The sequence below is a fragment of the Poecile atricapillus genome, chromosome 3, assembly GCF_030490865.1.
Source record: "Poecile atricapillus isolate bPoeAtr1 chromosome 3, bPoeAtr1.hap1, whole genome shotgun sequence".
Taxonomy (NCBI): domain Eukaryota; kingdom Metazoa; phylum Chordata; class Aves; order Passeriformes; family Paridae; genus Poecile; species Poecile atricapillus.
The window spans coordinates 63512928-63534673 of record NC_081251.1 but is presented as its reverse complement, the minus strand read 5'-3'; the positions used below and the strand labels follow the sequence as shown (position 1 = coordinate 63534673).

Below are 21746 nucleotides of genomic sequence, written 5' to 3'. Positions count from 1 at the left end.
TGCAAGGCTTGGTAGTCTAGTATTATTCCCTTGAGAAACCCAGTCTCTGCATCTGTGAACTTCTCTAGAGCAATTCCATGGTCTGTAGCAAAATACTTATCAGGAGAATAAAGCTGATTAGCTGCAAATACTCTTGCTCTGGAATTTAAATATGAAATTGTGTAGCTTTTTCCTTTCTTTACAGAAACCCTGCTATGAAAAACCACTGTTTGTTTTCTGTAACTGTATTATGAATTTTGTTCAGTAGTACATTTTACTATTTACATTGGTAAACATTTTTCTTAGAAATAAAGTGGGAGAGTCCTGCCCCGATAAACTTACTGAACTTTTGGCATATTTCCTCAGGGAAATATTTGCTCATATTGCAGGAAAAAACTCCAGAATTTGTACCGTAAAATGAGTCTGCAGACTCAAATGACTGAGAAGACAGCCTTAAAAAATTGTGATAGGAAAAAGGAATCTTCTCAAAATTAATAGTGTATTTGCATATACTTAAAATGTAACATCTAAAGGTTGTTTTGGTGTTTTTATTTTATTTTGTTGGTTTTTTTTTTGTTATTTTTGCTAAATGAATCAACCTATCAATTACAATTATGGCCTAAATATCCAGGTAGAACCTGGATTACTTTTCTCCTATATGTTTTAATGTATGAGATGTTGCTTTGCCTCTTCTTAAGGTAGACCATTACTTAAAGAGTGAGAGGATCTTGAGGTCTAATTGACTCCTGAATTTCAGAACTTAAAGCACTCCAGCTTTTAACAGTCTGACTTTTGTAAGATACTCCAGGTTGAGTTCTTAAGACCACAGTGCCTTTTGAAATTTTTATTCAGTTTTGAAAAGATTAAGAGCCTTACTATGGAAACACAAATATACTAAAAAACCCCTCCAAAAATAAGTCTTTGTGACATCTAAAAGAAATCAATCCTTAAGGAACCATACTTGAGGAGCTTGATTCAAATGATAGCTAGAAAATGAATAGTAACAGTATTGTCAGCTTTTATTTTTCTGCTTTGCTATAATTTCACTTAGTTAACAAAGTATGTTCATAAACTATGGTTTATTTTACACTGTGCATCCTTTTTTATAGTGAGGTTTCATCTCGTGACTCCTTCCTTCCTTTGCCTTCACTACACGATTTGAATCTGTAAGCTGCATATCATTTTATGTAATTAGACTATATTTAGACACCCCTCTGTGATGTGACGTTCTGAGACATATGCCTTTCCCTGGAAAAAATATTTTGTTGCAGCTTTTGTGAACTTCATTTGGACCTGATCTGTGAGCAGAACCTAGCTCTATCATATGATTTGCATCACCATTCTGTTCAATTTTAAATTATCTCAATGGCTGAGAGTACCTGAATATATTTTAACTAGATAGACATAAACAGCTTGCTCAGACTGACCTCCAGATGTCCTTTCCCTTGCAGTCCTGACCCAGTTCCATGGGTGAACAGCATAAACTCTGCAGTCTGTTACCATCGGATGCAGCACTGAAGTGGCATTCCCCCTTCCCGTGGCTGATGCCTGTCATGCTTCATCAGGGCTGACAAGCAATTATTACTCTTTGTTTCTTTTAAACTATATATTGGCAAAACAATCATTGCAAGGAGTTGTAGAGGTAGAAACCATTATCTTTGCACTATAGTGGTAACAGAGCTTTTAGGCTTACTGAAAATATCCATTAGCTTTTGTTTTCTTATCTACAAATGCTTTCTATTTTGCCCTCTGCTATTCCAGCAGTTGAATCACCAACTTTTGTTGCATTAAGAATGGAACACTCTATTCTTTAATTTGGTGATTTTAATTTTCTGCTGGCTTTTGTTCAGGACAGGAGGCATTCTTCATTAGTTTTGAGTCCCACTATAGTAAATATAATTTGAATATCACTTTTAGCCTCATTGACTTAGAAGATTTAGTTTTCCTCTTAGCAGTTGTGACATGATATGACGTTCCTGTGCAAGTTTACAAACAAAAAGGAAAAAAAAGCCTCTAGAAAATAAAACAAATTAGACTGAGGCAATTTTAGTTTCTGAGCTGGGAGGAAACTTTTTGAACTTTACTCTCTTTGGTCATCATATCTGTATGACTCACATAAATAATTGTTTTCAAGTACTCTTAATAGTATTCAAGAACTTAAGCAGGATGCAGTCATGGAGAACAAAGGGGTTTTTTTCAGGTCTCTGAGCCACCTGCACAGCACAGTTATGGTGTCCCACCTGAATTAGAAGTTCGACACAAACTATCAAAGTTTTCATCTCCAGCAGGAATTGTCTTTGGTTGAAGACACGCAGTAGCAGGAAAACAAATTTCCAGTGCAGGGAAATGAAACAGTCTCTCAGATCCATAGACTTTACTTCTCAGCTCTCCAGAGAGGTCCAGTGCTGGTCCTGGCTATGAATTTTCATTTTCTCAAAAAACCCAAATGATAGTGGAACCTCTCACACCATTCCCACAAGTTCCCTCTACCTACTTTCTCTTGTCTCTTAAATGGCCCTCAAGTTTCCCCCTGCTGCCATGCAAAGGTCATCTGGTAATTTGTTTTTCAAGTCTCTTTCAGGCTGTCATCTTTTGGAAAACATTGGGTAACCTTAACTGGAAGAATCTCCTTCAATCTCTCCCTGTGATGAATTAGCATAACTAATGAAGATGGAAAAAGGGAAAACTAAGTGCACATTTTCTGATTTTAAAGCACCCACTCTGTACTAAAGTATTGTAAGAGTTACATCTTGGTCACTGTGCTTAATGTTCAATCCAAATTTTAATCAAATTCCTTAGGTGTTACTTAGGATGAGGTTTTCTTCTTGAATTTGCTAAAGCTGCCAGAACTATTCAACCCATATAAAACCGAAAAATTGCTTTTCCACACCTCATTTTTGACATGGTGTATGAATGGTTTATATAAAAGTAGTTATGGTCACCCATTGTTACAGTTTTAAAGGGTTTATTTTCTCTTATCTCAACTTCTGTTTCTTTTCTCCTGATACAGAAGAAAGGTTTTATAATCCTATTAACTTTTGTACTGGCATTTGACATCTTTGTCTTTGACATAGTAAATGAGAGAGAAGAGGATCTGCCCAATATATAGCTCAAGTTTATCCCCAAAACTAAAAGATAAGTTGTGCTATTTTTTTATTTTTCTTTTTTGTTTTTCCTTTTTCTAGTGGGTTTCTACCATCATGTTGTCGACAGTAAAGGAAAGAGGACACTTAGATACCTTCTGTCACATACAGAGATGTGAACTGCTGCAGGAAGAATGGACTAGCTTTTCAGTGCTTTCTAAATATGAATGATTCTGTCCCACCATTCCAATCCTTCTCTGTTTGAGCACTGTCTGCTCTCCACTCCTCTTCCCAAGATACATTTATATCCATGTTCAATCCCATTCTCAGCCTGACTCAACTATAATTTCTCTGTTTCACGTATTAGTAATAAGCTATTTTATTTCTTCTGACTTGGGACAGAACAGCTCTGCTTCAGAAATACCTACTATATTTAGGTCTCTTTCAGCTGCTCTTTTCTTCTCGTTACTTTTAGACAGGAGACAGTTCAGCTGATTGGACCTTTCCTACTGTCATCCCCTTGTGAAATCCATATGAAGGCTACTGCCTGTCAGAGCTCTCTCCCAGGTGTCCCTTTTCTGGATCACAGAGAAGAAGCAGGGAGATTCATTCCTAGGCACTTCTTGAAGCATCAGGCCATATGCTGAGCAGCTACTCTAGCCTTTGACAGGCAACTGAGCACCTAGGGAAGCTACAGACCTGCTTGTCACGAGCTGCACATTCCAGCTCCCTGACAGGAGACACCTTTCTGTCTTCTAGCTTTTTTTATGTCCATTATCTGTCTACTTCATTTAGGTAGTAAAATCTTAGACTGCTGTATCTTAGTCATCCCACCAGTAAACCTAGTGTCACACAGAGGCCTTTCAGGCATTCATATTTTGCCAATAGTAAATATATGAATATGGTTCTTACATAAAGAAAGAAATATCCAAGTAGTCTCACTTTGTTGTTACTACATTCCTTTAATGCCATGTTTATTGCATGCAAGTACCTAGCATAATGCTCTGAAGCACAGAACACTAATCATGTCCCTTCTTTTCTCCAGATAACTTAATGGAAGACAAGAGCAGGTGTTGGTCACAACCAAGCTGTCCATGTAGCTTCCAAATTGTATCTGGGCTCTGGTGAAGCTGATCACTGGTCCTGCATGGAAAATATTATTAATATATGTAAATATTAGTATTTTACAAAAAAAAAATACTAAAGGAAGACTAAAACAGTTTACAAAAATGAAGAACATGTAGAAAGAAGTAGCTTTACATATAAATCATCTCTGAAATAAATCCTTTGTATGGAGCTGTGCCCTGATTCATTTGAAGCTGTAAATCTGTCAGCAAAGAAAGTGAGATCCTTTATTGAATTTATAAAGATTAGAACAGTTCTTGCTTATATAACTATATAATCTATCTATCTATCTGTCTATCTATCTATCTATCTATCTATCTATCTATCTATCTATCTCAACAGAAAGTTAAGTCTGTATTGGAGGAGAGAAAAATATTTTCAGGTTCTCAGGTTTGTTTGTTGTCTGGGTTTGTTTGCACATTTCCTTGCAGAGGAAAGAAAGAGAAAAAAGAATCATGACCACTCCACTTTTTACCAGCTCATAGCTTCTGCCTTCACATGTCACATGCTTCTTTCCTTACAGGTTTTTGGTTCTGTTTAAACACCAAATGGTGTGGTTCTGTTTAAAGGCCTTTACAGCACTTTCACTGCTGTGTTATGTGTTTCCATACCACTAATGCAAGTACCACTTTCCCAGTGTGACTCACCACCCATATACTGACTTGCTTCTAAGTCAGCAGAATACTTCTTAGCCAACAAATTTTCTCATTTTTCAAAGTGACCTTTCTTTCCATTATCCTTCAATCCTTATTCTAGAAAAAGGAGGGTGAAGAGAAAACCGACACTGCTACAATACGAACAGTGCAAATTTATAGTGAAATAGACAGACAAAAAATTATTCTTGTTTGATTACCTGTTTTGTTGTTGCTGTTGGGTTTCTAAAATTAATATTCTGCTCTTAATGAATGAAAGAAGGAATGCATGAGAAAAAAGCTGAGATAGAGATTCACATATGCAAAATGGGTGGTTATTTGTACAACTCTAACTAAAATCCACCAGTGTCTGAATGCCCTCTGTATTTTAGGAAATCTCTCTCAGAATCCTTGTTTGTCCAGTCTGAGCCTTTAACCTGATTCTGTGGTCACTATGAAAGCCCTGTGAGTGGGGACCTAAGGTGGGAAAATATGACATTCCCTCTAACTCTGGTAGCACAAGCAGGCTGCTGCATAAATACCTTGCAATGTATTACAGCAGTTCATGTCAAAGTTTCCAGAAATCTTTTGTATTATGACCAAATCTGCTTTTCAGGCAGAAGTGGTAGCGGTCAATTAGATCGAGATGCTTCCTGCTGGCTCGTGCTGTTGTCATCAGTCAGGTGATTGTATGCAATATTTATGTTCACCTTACCACTTCTAATTATACCTTTCCTTGAAGCCATTGGATGCACACTCATTCAAGTATTCTCTCTTGATTTGTCACTGCAAAGTAGACTATGGTCCCCTACTTCATTATCCTACATCGGATTTAATGATCTTAGTCTTTTATGAACCTTACAGATTAAGATAAGCGCTGACTGGGTACTAATATGTACTTTTTTTAATTTTAATTTTTAATCTTTAGTAGTGTAATGAGCTTGTACCAGTAAGTATCACCCTAGTGAGTATGGAAATATAAATAACACTCTGCCTTAAGATTTCACAAGCACATATCTCAGTATACTTCTAGCTGGTGGGATAAGCACAGTGAACCGCTGGCACCTTTCAGCTGCATGTTTTCCTGAGGTTCAGCCATGTAATTTAGCTTGCAGTGGCCTGGGTTACAACAGTATCTATGATATTATTAGAATAGCTATTCTCACAGCTATATGGTTAACTGAGCAAATTAAGAAGTACTTGACCTGCCCTAATGATTTTTTTTTAGTACTACAGTCACAAAAGCCCATTTTTAAAACCAGCTATTTATTTTCCTCCCACAGCTTCTGTGTGGTGCCAAGTACATCAAAACAGCAAGGGAAAACTGGAAATCCAGCAGGAAATGTAAAATAAGCAGGTACACAAGCTATAAAAAATGAGAAAATACTTAATAATCTTGGCAATTTTCAAAATTTTATACACTGTAAGATATGATTTTTGTTATAGATGGCTGATTTTTCCAAGCTGATTGTAAATTTTTGGTAGCTCTCCTTCTTTCAAAATTTTCAGTTCCGGAGTGATGTATACTTAAAATCCTGTGCTTGATATGTTTCAAGATATTTGTGCCTAAAATTTTAATGCATTAAAACTTTTATATGGGAAGAGGTTGCATGCTTATTCCATTTGCCATAACCCAACAAATAAGCTTGAGAAAAGATAATTCATATTTCAGTAGTAACATAATGAATGAATGGGCTGAATTATTCATGGCCCTTCCATCCTTTGAAACAAAATGAATTTTTCGGGGGACATAACTGTTCTCAAGAAGGCGATCGGTAAAAGAACAGATCTGTCAAACAAATACTTCATGTTAAATTATTCACTGTTCTCTAACATTTAATTAACAGAAGAATGCAGTTGTCCTTGCTCGTGTCCAGTTATTGGAAACCATTATATGTTCTCTACCACGTCTCCTCACTCAGTTAAATACCACAGAAAGATCTGTGTTGTGAGGCAGCTGGAGCCATCGCTGTTTATTAATTCATGACTGGTGCTCAAAACACTGACCACAGAACTAAAGTCATGAATTTGAGAAGGAGCTGCTCATGTATTATAGCTGGTCCTTAATGGTTGTTTTGTTCTTGGCTCTGTGTTTCTGATCTCTCTCTGCTGACTGATGGTGTACTGTAAAAAGAGAAACCAGCATTTAGAAACAGTCCACCTGTCTGATTGCTTTTTGGATTATCCCTGTGATACTTTGTCCCTGAAAAAATAGTCAGGTGTATGGGCTGTAAATAAAGACCTTTCACTTCGCACATTGCCATGTTTGGGATTTTTTGTTCCCCAGAATTTGTTTTTCTTTTGTAAATGAATCCTCATTTCTGTCAGTCTGGGTTGACATCTATGGCAAATGAATTCCATTTCATCTCAACAAATCTCTATCCGACAGATCTAATATAAAAAGTCACAGTTTGAACTTGGGACCATTTGCTTCTGAATTGCTGCAGAAATGACACATGCTCATTCCACAGTGAAAAAAAAAATATTTAAAAGCCTTAAAAATATTGAGCCTCAGGCTACTTGTCCTTTATGTATCTGATAGTAAAAGAAAAAGACTTTAGGGGATGGTTCTTTCAGCTTTTGCAGCAGACTGACAGTTAAAAGGGAAATAAACTAGAAATAGACTAGAAATATCTGGAAACAGGCTTGTGATATGTTTCAAAGAGGTACCATATTTAGAACAGTTCTGATGAAAGTTTACTGTTATCTGGTGACAGTTCAGCTCAGCAATAAATATGACCTCTCCCTCTTATTCCTCATACATAATCTTTTTGTATTATTATTATTGCTATTGTTGTTATTATTATTATTATTATTGTTCAGATATTTGTGCACCTTTAAAACCACTGAAGTTCACATTTCATTTCCCAGATAATTATGAATGCCTTTTAAGCTTATTTAATGTCTCTCTTTTCAAAAACAAGTACATGACTATTACACATTAAAAATCACATATAAAACCTTAGTGTTTTAAAAATGCATTTTTAATATTTATGAGCAATTGCAAGTTCTACATTTGAATTAATGTCCTTCACTCTGTTTTCATGTGAACTGTATAAACTGTTTCCAGAAGGTACTTGGCTATTACTTCCTAACATGCTGTTTATATAGTTTGGAAGATAGATGATGAAACAGCAGATATGCTTATTTCATTAATAGTCATAGATTTTAAATTCAGAATAGACTGTTCTGTTATCTGCTTGGGTTCCCAGTAGCACTGCTAAAATTTGAGTTACTGCCTGTGTTCCTCTCTTCTGACTGTATCTAAGACTGAAGCATTTCTGAATCTGATTAAATCAGTACAGTCCCCTTCATTTGCCTTTAGCTATATTGGTAAGGTTGGGGGCAGAAAATCTTTAACTGCAAAGACATTTGTGTTTGCATTTCCTCTGGTTTTTACCTGTACCTATTCACCACTCTGGTCTTGACATGCTAATCCTCTGCCACTGACTAATCCTCTGAACTGGCAATGCAAAGATGGCACATTTCTTTAGAAGATGTTGTCCTCAGGCAAGTTCATCTCTGATGAAGCTGGACATGACATGATGAAGTGTAAATGCTGAGCAACTCAGACCACTTCATGAGCTCTTTGATATAGCAGCCCAGAAAGCAATAAGCACTCTTGAAGGGCTGTGATGATTAATGGGCTTTTTCAGAAAGCTGGAAGTAATGGCTTCAGTGTATCTCACCATGCAAAGGTGATTATGTATACATAGAATATAAAAAATTCTCATCTGGTGTCCTATGGCAGATTTTTTTTTGTCTACCTCCAACACAACTCTGTAAGATATCTAAGAGACTGGTACCAGAGTTTTGCTGCTGGGCCTTTCTGGGAAGCAGGTTTTAAATACTGGGCTGAATCTAATGAATCTAATGAAGGTGCTTAGGAAAGCTTATGGTAGAGAGATGGATTGGTATAAGCCGGCCTGGGATTTTTAAGAGAAAAATGGCTGAGCTGTAGAGGAAGCAAGAAGAAAGAAATATAAGAACAATCTTTTTCATGCTGCGCTGAGGCTGTTTTTGTGTCCTCACTAACACTGTTGGTCAGGTATTCCTGCAAACTGGAAGAGTAGAAATGTTAACTGTTGAACCTGAGCTGGAAGCTCATCAGTTTCATATTTGTGAAGAGTGAGGAGTCATTGTTGACTCTCATCTCAGCCTGAAGCAGGCTTTGATTGTGCCCCTTGGTGTTCACCTGGAAATGCCAGAGCTGGGACCCAACACCCCATCCCTAAAAGTGGGAGTGATTAAAATTTAGCTACACTGACCTCTCTGGGCTGACCTCTACATAAGACTATGAGCTCATGGGGGCACTTTATTAGTGAGAGGTTGCTGTTTGCTGTGATCAGCACCTCTTTTGTGATGTGTGTGGGAGTTATCACACCATCAGGACAGCCTAGGAAGTGTGGTAACCTGTGGCTGAGGACTTCTGAACATCAGCTTAGATAGCTGCTGCTGATGAGCTGTTACATAGTTGAGATGATGTTGGAGTGGTATATACTTTATGCACAGCTAAAGCACTGGCAAATTCCCCAGGAGAGGGATTGTATTTTAAACGTTTCCACTCACTCTATAAGGAAGGCATCAGTGTGCCCTCAAGCTAATCAATGTAGATAGCTGAGGATTTTAAAGCTCACAATGTACCAAAATGTCTTCTTGCAGATCAGCTGTTACACCTAACTCATAGCCTTCATAAAGGAGAACATCTAACAAAGTTAATGACACTTATGCCTTATTTAAGAACAGGAGATTGGGTTCAATTTGCAACCAACAGCAAAACAAATCCCAAACTTTCGGGCTATGCTTATTGCTTTACACTGAAAGGTATTAAGATTTGGGTCCAGGCACAAGCAGGAAATATTCTGCACAGAGATACTGTTAGAATAAAAGCCTTGGCTTTCTGAGGACAGCCAACTGGTACTCTCTTCAGTAGCTTCTAGGGACAGCGCTGGGAATTAGTAGAGGACATGGACCATTCTTGGTAGAAAACTACAGAATGAAAGGCATCAGAATATACCATTGTGCTCAGGCCAGGGAATGGGCCCTGACACTCTTAAGTTTAATGGTAAGCTCAGGATAAGAATCTAAAACTCAAAGTGCTTAAGGAAACTGTATGTATAGAAAGTAAGCATCTCATGAAAAGGTTTGAACAGACTGTTGTGAACTTTCTCAGTCTCAGGTTTTGCAGGATGAAAGTACAAGTACTTTCATCCTGCAAAAGTACATCCTGTACAAAGTACAATTTTGTTGTTTTGTCTCAGAATTTATGCAGAAAAGTGTATCTGAATGTCAGGCCTTAAATGGAAGGGCTAGCAACTTCTTGCAAACTGTAGTAACATCTCTCTCTGATTCTCAGTTGAATGGACTCAGTCACTCCTCAGTTCCTAACAGCTCTAATCCACTTTCTTCATGCTTATAATATTTATGACATCATGCTATTTCAAAGCACTTTGAAAGCAGATATCCAAACTCAAATAGAAATTTAGTGGGGTTTTTATTTGTTGTTGTGGGTTTTTTTCTTGTTTGTTTTATTCAAACTGTGTCAACCAGGTTTTAGCATTGGTGCAATGGCCTTCACAGTTCTTACTGCATTGGGATGGTGCATACTAATAATTGATGTGCATTGTATGATAAGACCAATAATATTTTATTTAACCATAAGAGTAATTTTTGCCTTCACAGTTTAAGCTGGCTGTTTCTCCTGACAAAGACTGTTTGGTTAGGAAAACAAACTACATATGGGTTTTGAAAAACTTTACATCAAATGCACAAATTAGTTTAGCCTACTGTCACAGTGCAAGTATCTGGACATTAAACTGTAGTGCTAAGAATATTTTTTTTTGTGAAATATGCATAATTTAGATAATTTTACCATTTTACAGCTAATCTTTATCTGTTATGAGGTCCAATTAACAAATGTAAAGCAGTAGAATGTTTTTCCTTCCTCTCACTGAGCACCAGACATCAGGGGCCATTCTGTTTAATAAATGAAGATAGAACAAAATAACCCAAGTCCAACACCAAAGCAGCCCAAATAGTGTAATAAGGTATCCTGTGGTCACTTTCATTCAGAATTGTTACTGGGGAGTCTGATGTTACCATGCAGCACTACATAAGGACAGTGCTCTGCATGTGGACACCAGTCACATCTGCAGGTTGCACCAAAGTACTACAGAGGAGGACAGATATAATATGTTCATTATTGAATTCCTGAGCAGCTTTCAATGCATCAGACTCTGGTGGGAGTTTTGGAAGGAATATCTCTCTTTAAGGCAGCCACATTCCTAACTGGATACCTGCTTCTCAGTGTGATCTGACGCTTGTAGGGCTGGTTTCTGCTGCTCTGCCCTCTTCTCTCTATGCATGTGTGGAAGGGATCTTAATCACCAGGGCTCCTCTCAGGAAGCCCAGTAGAGAAAGATTTGTTTAAAATTCTGCTTTGAACACATTTCACAATAGAATTTAGTACATACATATCTATGATGAAAGTAACTGCAGCTTGCTGTGCATTATCTGCTTTTTAAACTCTTCAAGCTATGTATATTTTCTAAACAGTTTACTGCCTGCTCAGCTGGCTTTATAGCAGCCAAACTCATTGCATATCTGGTATAACTTCACAAAACCAAGGAAATGGAAAGATTACATAACTGGGCAGTTCTAGTCCTCTGCTGTCTGTGAGATACTTCAATTTAGCTCTAACAGGCCAGGAAATATACAGAAAGGGACAGTATTTTAGATTTTTGAAGATAACTATGTCCTGACTTCTCTGAACAGCAAAAACCAGCAATGCAGGTAATTCAAAATTTGCTATGCTAAGCCACCTGCCCTTTTGTCATTGAACAGAGTAAGAAATGCTGGGTGTAAAGTGGTTCATACAACAGTCAGTAGACTTATTCATCATCCACTTAAGAGACTTCATTCTTCATATTCTATTTCCAAGTAGCTTCTCCAGCATATTGTGAAACAGTGCTCACAAGAGAATCTTGGTACTTCTATTTGGATTCTCCTGCAGATTCAGCAGGTGAAGCCTATTACATGCAACACAGTGTGGAGGAGAGTGAAACAGTTCTCTGAAATGCTGAAGCTCAGAGATGTTGGTAAGTAGGGAGGAATTCCACCTCTTGTTGTCCCAGAGAGTATCAAGGTGCTATGGATCTCAAAAGTAGTTAATTTCCACTTAGTTTTAGAAACATTTTGCTCTGTATTTTATAGAAAACTCACTTAAAATATATTAGTTACAGCTATTACTACTGAATTTACAGAACACATTTTTCAGGGTGGATCAAAAATGGCAGTATGTCAAACAACCTAATAAACAAATACATTTTAAGATAGTGAAGAAAAAGAAATACTGTTTTCTTGTGACCAATTAAACCCTGAAACTGTCACAGGGCATGAGGCTGTCACCTCCAGTAAAGTCTCATTCTACTGATTTGGAAGTTTTGGGAGTTTAAGCATATTTTTAGCAAATAAACTCAAATAAAATTCAGTTTTCCTGATTGTTCCTGTCTTTTCTGACTGCAAAAGAAAAACCACATGAAAGAAAATAATGGTAGAGTCTGAGGAACATGTCTGAAGTTCTCCTGGAAACTAACAGAAAAAAATTGGTGAGCAAGTTTTCCCTTTTTAGGACCAAGCAGGACATTAAAACTTTTGAGGTTCTGATTCAAGGGAAGAAGGGAGATGAAGTGGGCTGTCAGCTGCTGCACAGTGGGGAGATGGTGACTGACTCCGAGGCACACATAAGCAAGACAAAACACAATCTCACCTACTCCCACCTAACCTGAAGGTGGAAGCAGCAGGATAAACCTGAATTTACTGAGCCTGGGACTGAAAGATGAAAGCTGAGGTAAAGGTCTTTTGTTTGCTTGAACCTAAGCCCTTTTCTCTGTGTTTGAGTGAATGATGTTTTGTTTTGGAGAAGCTGGCTTGGGGTCACTTCAATTCATCTGCTGTTGTAGGCTCTTGGAAGAAAAGGCATATTGATGACAAACACAGTTGGGTCTGTCAGTTGAACATGAGTAGTAAATGAGAGATTGCCGCCAGGATTTCCAGTCTGAGAGTGGTAGGACCATATGGCTCTATCCACAAAAAGTTGAAGGTAACAAACCTCTTCTCAGGAAAGTGTGCTTGAGAGGTATGAAAAGGCACTTCAGTACAATTTATCTGTAGTTGCAACTGATCCTACAATTCTTTCAGTTCAATAAAGCAGAATATTCTCTACTGGAAATCCTTCCCTCTAATTTAAGCAAACTAAAAAAGAACAAACATTTACTTAAAAATGTGTAAAACGCTATCATCTTTGGTTTCCTGCCAACAGTTGATGTGCTCAGCAAATGATCCAGAACAAGTACATCCCAGTTCAGTGTTTAAAAAGAAATATTTGGGAGATATGTTAGTGTATGTGGTTTTGTTCTGAATAGCTGGACTTCTGCTCACATGGCTTAAAAATGTTTGAAGGACTGCAATTTCCAGTGGCCTTAAAAGATTAAATATTAAATATTTATTTAAGGATATTGTCTTCCTTGCATTTTTTTAAAGCATGACCTGTAAACACCTAATAGAATAGCCAGTACCGATTGCATGTTCCCAGTTAATGGAATGCTCCTGAAATCAGAGACTTGCCCTGCAGGCAGGGGTGGCTGTGTGGCCCAGGAAAGTTTCAAATCACCTTTTTTAATGACTCAAGGTAGAGGTTCAAAATGACAAGTATGGGAGTCTTATTTTGTGTGTGTGTGAATAAAGAGGAAGAATACTGAGTCCTCATTAACATGTATGAGACATTACAAAACCTAACTGCAAAATTAGTTTCAGTTTGGTTTAAAATTTGTGTTGTTATTAGTTGACTGCTAGAAGGCCACAGACAGGACATTATGTGAAGGAAAAGGCAAGCTGTTCACCCCAGTGTTACTTTCATATTTGTAGTTCAAAGGGAGTTTCTTTTTTGACTGTTAAAGAATGAAGATTTGATCTTATTTTGCTAACTTTGGGTTATACAGTCTGTTTCATTGAATCTGGAAATGGATTCTTTTCTTGACAAACGACCTGTAAGTAAATGTTTAAACTGGAATATACAGGGATAGAAATTCATATTTAATGTTATTGCAGATTCATCAGAGTATGTCTTACTTCAGGATATACCAGATAGCACATTTTTTTTCCCTTTGAAGGGAGGAAGTGGGATGTAAGAAACAGGAAAAATATTTTTCCATTGAAGTAAGCGTCAGAGTTCATGATTAATGTTTAATCTGAAAAAATATTTAACTGCCTTACAAAGGAAATGTTCTATGGTCTGCCTAGAATTAATGTCCTACCACCTTTATGGAGAGGAAAGCCCACAGACCTTGAAGAACAAATGATGCCATGGAATAGTAAAAGAAGTAAGTAATCCTGGGAGTAACAAATCTGTAAAATTCATTCTACAGATGTGTTTTGTGTTCTTTCTTTTGGTTTCAAGAGCCATATGATGGGAGCTCTAACAGAGGTTCTTGCTGCTGAAGCTTTTTTAAGGGCTATGTGTGTAAATATATAATGTCAGAATCTCCACTATGACATGACTTTACAATGGATTATGTCCTTCATGTCCACTTAATATATTGAAATATTTTATTTCTCCATTCCTCAGTCAGGTTTGGCTGAATCAGCAGCTACTAAATCCAGGAGCCTCTGGATATGGAGATTGTTCAAGACAAACTCACATGGATGTACATGCAGGTATTTCTAGGCTAATCCTTTACTGAATTAAAAGAGCTGTAAAGATGTCTTTTGTTATTAGTATGGGCATAGGACTTCAGCACCTTTTTCCAGACATTTCACTGGTGTTGAGTACTTTCTCAGACAAAAAAATATGTGGAGATTGCTTTGGAACCATCAGTGGCACCTGGGATAGGTCCAAATTGTGGCCTGATGTCAGCTCCCAGACAAAGCCAGCTGTTTGAAGATCCTTTCTGGAAGGCTGTGGAGATGTGCTGCCCATCATCCGTCTGACTTCCTGAAACTGTCTGTCAGGGAGAGAAAGACATTTTCCGATATATAAATGTGATTTTAGAATAAAGGTCTTGAAAGTTCGTACTCTAAAAATTTATAACTAAATGCAAAATCTGCCATTGGGATTTTTTTAAAGCATATAATAAGATATGTAATAAAAGAACATTAGGAAAGTTAGGCCCCAGCTTACTGCAAAAACTTTGTCCCATCTTCATCTCAAAGGACAGTGTAGGAACTGAAGGACATCTATTGTGTCTGTCTGTAGCAATCAAGCAACTAACACCCCTGAGGCATGAAAATCACTGGTTTAGTCCTGATTTGAGAAGCTGAATCATTATTTCAATCCATCTGTCTGGGACTTGATCAAACCAAAATAACTAGGACTGCATTCAGAATAAATGTATCTGTTATCACCTGAAGTACATGTAGGCTTCCTTTTGGACTCTCAAGATAAAATCCTTGAAGTGTTTAATCACTTGACCTTGCCTAAAATAGGAGTGAGGCACCTAATACCTTTGAACTTCAAGCTTTGAAGTCCTGGGTCACAAAGTATTTCCTCTCTCTTTCTGTATCACTAATCTATACAATTGCACATTTCATTTTTCCGGATACAGAGGAACCCCATGTTCAGTCCAGGGTTTTGGTTAATCTCATCTTTCTCTTGCTGGACCAGACAAAAGCAATACAGTAGCTTTTTTCTCTTTTGTTTTCTGTTAGTTAGTTTATTTTTTTTTTATTTCAGTTAACCTAATTTTGTGCAATTAAAAAATATCCAAAGTCAAATAACTAGTTGAAAAAGTGCAGTTTCTCTTCCCCTTCACCTGTTTTTTTTAATAACTTCAGGCTCTACTAATGATAGATAGATTATGCTGTCCTTGTCTTTTTCCATTCTAGAAATAGTTTAGAATAACAAAAAAGCCATTTTGTTTGCACACCTCTCTCTTAATTCTTCCTTGGTGTATCTCTCCGTCACGGCATGACACTGTGATGATATCAAACAGTGAAAGAGGATATTTTCTGTGCAGTGTTTAGACTGCACAGATACCCAAGATAAATCTGAGATAAGTTTGTTTTGTTTTTTGTGTTTTTTTTGTTTGTTTGTTTGTTTTTTGTTTTTTGTGGTGGTTTTTTATTTTGGTGTCTTAGCTGCAGTGCTAGAAGGTATCATTTCAGAAGCCACCTGCCTATTCTCCCTCATTTTGCTTATGTCATGAGTTTAAATAATGAACCCTAGACAACTCTTTTTCCCTCCCTTTCTAACTCAACTCTTAGTCATAGTCTTTCCCAAAAGACCATCCTGTAGTCAACTCTTGTGCTTTTGTGGCTGCCCTGAAATGTCAAAAAAAATTTTCCTGAATGTCTTTTTCCAGACTTGGAGGCTTATCACAAATGTTTGAGAACTGGCTGTTAATTTGCTGGGTTTGGGTTTTGTAACCTGATTCTGGAACTCTGGAGGTATTGTTCTGCCCTAGGAGGAGCAAGGTTCTTTCTGAGTCCCAGCAAGACAGAACAGCAAGTAGAATAAGGTAGAAAGTAGGAAGAGAAATACAGATATCAGGCCAGTTTTAATGTTCTTTCAGGGGGTGAGAACTTCACCTGTATCTGCCCTGGGCAGACACTGGCTGGACAGCCACGGTGTGCTAATTTCCTTAAAAATGTTAATAGAGATTCTTCATTTTGGAGATGGAAATAATTATATATTTCCATCTCATTATATTATATTATGTTATATTATGTTATATTATGTTATATTATATTATATTATGTTATGTTATGTTATGTTATGTTATGTTATGTTATGTTATGTTATATTATATTATATTATATTATATTATATTATATTATGTTATGTTATGTTATGTTATGTTATATTATATTCTATTCTATTATATTATTATATTAATTATATCATATATCATATTATATCATATTATATCATATTATATCATATTATATCATTATATCATATCAAATTATATCATAGTATAGTATATATAATATATATATTATAATGGATAATTATTGGAAATAATTATCCATTTTTATATGCCAGTATGTTGTCAACAAAAATTCTGATTCCTTCTTACCAAGTAAATGTTTGGTTAAAGCACACAAAAAATTAAAAATAAATATATTTTTCAATTATTGCATCTTTTTGTGGTGACTTTGCGGGAATGAAGAGACATATGAGTTAAATTAAATATGATTAGTTTTCTGTGCCGTTTTACTTCCACTGATAGGGTTAAAATGGGTGCATGTTGATTTTTCTGCTTTCTTTCCCATCTCTTTCAGTTGTATTTTCAGTTGGATGCCTTTGACAATTTCACTGTTTTATTTGTGGTACTTCAAGATAGAGAAAGAATGATCCATTAGATCATTTCAGCCCTTGAAAAAAATGTAGTTTTCTCGTCATTGAAGAAGGGTTAATTAAAAAACTTCATGTTTCTGTGGGGTGGTAAAGTGCATGATTGTTTGAAGGGATTTGTGGGAGAGGTGGGCTTCATATTATCACTGTCCAGGGAAGGAAAATCTGCAGGATTCATTGGGCAGATACTGTGAGAATGTCGGGCTGATGGCTTAAAGCCAGTTGAATGGACATTTGCCTTTTGTTGGACACAAATGTGAGGGGGCAAGGCCTCCTCCTCCCTCAAGGTTGGGGTGAGTGAAGGGTTTTTTTTTTTTTTCTGCATTTTGAAAGTATTTTTTCTTTTTAATAAATTATTTGAACATTTAAAATATTCTGCACAGAATTCTTTTTTCCTTTTATTTCATTCTCACTTGCCTGTTTCATCTGTCTGCCCAGCTGTGCTAGTAAATATGATAAGGTATTTTAACAGTCATCAGTGAATTATTTATTTCCAGTTTGATCTAAGAGCATAGCTGCAGAAAGTAATCACAGCTTCACATTTTGGTGCATAATGTCATATTTCCTTGTAGGTTTTGATGCACCATTGACTTAGTTTCATATCTCATTTCTGTGGTTTATGAACAAATTGTCTACTTCTTGGGATGAAGCAGGTCATATTTTAAAAATCTTCTTCTGACATATTATATGCTCTAGCGTGATACTTCCTCTGTGTCTTGATGCAGTTATGATGACAGAGCTACACTCTGCTAATTCACAAAATTTCTGGTTGGAAACAGTGTGCTTTGGAGATGCTCTCTCTGCTTGGACATTCTTCCACTGTCACAAAAAGTTCCCCATGAAATAATATGTCACAATTTGCTTTTTGGTACACCATGTGAAATCTAAACTTTTCTTAAACTTCTGACATAAAAGGGTTCAGTCATAAAGTGATTTAAGAGTTCAGTATAAAGTTTTAAACCTAAAGACACATTATTGACCTGAATGCAACTGGGTCAGAAGTTGGCTTTTCTGTGAAATCAGAAGTTGCTTGGTATTTAAAAGAGAACTTAGATGAAATGTCTGGATATATATATATATATATATATATATATTTTTTTTTTTTTACCTCTTATTCCTGGGTTGAGCAGATCTCTAAAGCCAGAAAGAATAATTAATCTGACCCAGTGTAACATGGCCATTTAATGTCACCTCGTAATGACTGCATAATTCTCAATAACCTGTCTTTCAGAAAAAAACCTACTACACTAAATACAAAGACTTTGAAGAGATATAAAATTTACCATAGATCAAAAAGGATTGTTCTTGGGTATTCCCCACTGAAAAGTCTTTGGAAATGTGCAGAAAAAATGGGTAATTTCCATTCAGAATACAAAGTACCTAGCTTCATTTCCTTCCCCTCTTGATTTCATGTACATTTCAGAAGGTATCAGCAAAAAAACTGCCCTCTCCCCAAAAAAAATCTTTAAAAAACCTTAAAAGATAAAAGACCAATGTTAATTTTAGGCTGAAATTGTTTCTCTCAGCTTCAGCCTGGAATACATATGTAAGAAAGAGTTATTAGCTGTTGTTATCACTGAAGATATCAATTTAGGACAAAGGTACTAACCTAATTTTTGCTACAAAAAAATATGAATGTCTGCACAGCAATCTGCCTGCAAAGTGTTTTCAGAGTGAGCAGGGGAATTTCAGGGTGTTTAGATAAAGGAAATGAATGCTCTCATTTATTAAGAATCCTCAAAACCTCTTTTTGCTGTTGCACTTCTCAGAGAATTTCACCGAAAAACCTCTCAGCAAAAAGTGCACACATTTTCATGGCCTTTGACATGACCCAATGTTTTATAACACTCAAGTGAATTTACAAATCCTTGTTCATATTTTCATAAATATCTACTATTGGGAAACTTATCAGGTAAAAATCAGAAGTTTTCCAGTTCATTATATGGCTAGACTGGGATAGTCCTCGAAGATTTATTTCCCTCTGATGCTCTGCATTTTTACATTTATTAGAATGTGATACCCAGGGTTAATTAAAGTAAATGAAGTTAAAGCATTGTACATACAGTTGCCCTTTTTACTTTCTTTTCCGGATTTTTAAAAACATGTTTGTTCATGCTCATCCTACCATCAGCATAGTTGTAATGTGTATGGTGTTCAACAGTTTTCCACCTGTGCTTGCCTGCATATTAATGCTATGACATGGGACTGCAAAATAATGGAAGTTCTGTTGTAGTAGTACATATATAAGTACATCCATTAATTGGTTCGGAGCCCTCATAAAGGTCCTTGAGTCATTACCAGAGGACATTTTCAGTGGTGCTGGATGTCTAATTCCCATTGTCTGAGTGCCACTCACTCAGAAAAATTGACACTTCAGAAAAATTGATAAGTAACGCTATTACACAGTCTTAAATAAATGAAATAAAGATGCCATCACCTATAGCTCATCTTCCAGACCTGTAGTTCTGTGGTTCTCTGTTTTCAGCTACCTTAATCTGTGTCAATTTTGTCACTATGTGCGCCATTTATTGATATAAGATTGCTAAAATACAAAGCAAAATCTTCTTTCTTGTCTAGAAGATCTTAAAGTCTGCATGAAACACTATTCACACATTTCCACATTTCGCTCTTGAAATTAAATGGATTTCAGCCATGCAGAAGGATCTTCGGCTTCACTCACCTTTTTCTGAATAATGTTGGAAGCAATGATCTTAAGATCCTTTTTGACCAGTCTTGGCACATGCTTAGGCAAGGGACATTGCATCTTTTACTCTGGAAGGAAAAGAGCCTTTCAGAAGCCTGTGAACAGGTACTAATCTTTCCAGTTTTGTCATTACAGTGGTCAGTTATGAATTTTTTTCTCTGGGAGAACCTGGGAAAATCTTCTTTCAACTAAGATAAATCCATTCATAAATTCACGTAGGAAAACTGAAACACCGTGAAGTTTGCCATTTATGAATGCTCCCAAAATGTCTTCCATAAGTACTTCCTTGCAGAGCTCTGTAAAGACAGAAACTCTGCCTGTGGAGTATAAGCACATCAGGCTTTGGGCTTTCCCTTGAGAGGATGAAAAAATGAAATTTATCAGCTCTTTTTTTTCTTAATAAATTGTATCATAAATTGTAGTCCAATAAAAAGTAATCTCTATGACACTGAAAATGCATAATTCTTCTAAATTTCCCATTTCTTTGCCTGTAGATAGGAATATAACCTTGTGTCAGCACATTTTCTGTGCTAATTCCTTAATTTTTTTAAAGGTGTTCACTTTGACTTCTTCACATATTCCTCTCAGACAGTATTTACATAATCTGAAGTATTGCTGTTGCGGGCTTACAGGAGTCATTGATCCCATTGTACTGATAAATGATTGTGGAAATTGTGTAAACTGAAGCTGCCAATGTACGTGCAGTACTTTTAAAATTAAACTTAGGGAAGGTGTATTACCCTTCTTCCCTTAAGCTATCTGTCTATGTGTGATCTCATGGACTTGAAAAATAATATTTTTCCTTTGCTACTACTTTTCCTGTGAAATAGAATAATTAAAATGCATATGATAGGTGGCTGCATAAAGATGCAGGTCAGATGTAAATGTGTTGAGTGTCACTGTGACTCTCTGAGGACTGACAGTGTAAGGAAGAAGTAATATTTCCTAGGCTGCACTATGAAGGCTACTGGGCTCGTTTCACTTATGATACAGACAGTTACTGAATTTCTAATTACTTTATATCTAATTCAGTAGAGTTTTGCTAATTTGTAGTTCCTAAATCTTGTAGTCTGTGAAAAACAGGCGCTGCATGATTATACAGCTGGTCCATTATCTACATACAGCATGCACATTTTTCCTCAGGTACTGAGAAGTGGTAGTTATCAAGAGATCTGTTTGCAGCGATTGAAATGTAGGAAAAAAAGAACCCAAAATGCCATTAATGAAGCCATGCTCTTCAACTGAAATATATCTCTGTTTTCCCTTTCATGAATTCATTTTTTGTCTCCTTCGCTGCACTGTCTCTGTTTGTGCAATATTCAGTATCCATAATGAGTTGTTAATGAGCTGTCGATTATGAATGCAATTTAAAGACAAGAGATTGAGGATTTAAGGTGCTCTTTCAAAACAAATAATTCTGTATCTGAGTTCTCCTTCATTTACAAATATAAACTCTTTCTGTTACAGTATCTTTTATACTAAAAGTCTTAATCTGAGTTACTGAATGTACTGAATGTAGTCGCACATTTAATGAGTTTCCTCTAATGATATATTGACTATATTCTGAATGTTGCAATGAACAAAGAATACAGTATAATGAAAACTCTTTGTTATACCATGAGCAGACTCAAAGAATTATGGTCATTAAGCTGTGATCCTGAACCAATGAATTTAATGGAAAATTTGCTGTCAAATTCAGTATGAACAGAACCAGAACTTAATTTCTTAAAGGCATTCAGAAATATGGTCCTTAATAACATTTTTGTAATACATCATGATACAAAGAGAATTAGTTACAAGCAACCTAATTACACTAGAGGATGAATTGGCTAATGCTCTGCACATATAGCTAGGACTTCCCTATGCACAAA

At 36.3% G+C, this 21746-nt stretch overlaps 1 long non-coding RNA gene across 1 annotated transcript; it reads left to right on the top strand.

The window, feature by feature from the left end:
- Nucleotides 1–12502: 12502 nt before the first annotated feature.
- Nucleotides 12503–16449, top strand: LOC131577747 (uncharacterized). The gene is made up of 3 exons (XR_009277272.1): nucleotides 12503–12668; nucleotides 14120–14199; nucleotides 14445–16449. It is a non-coding gene; the product is annotated as an uncharacterized LOC131577747 (long non-coding RNA).
- Nucleotides 16450–21746: the final 5297 nt, after the last annotated feature.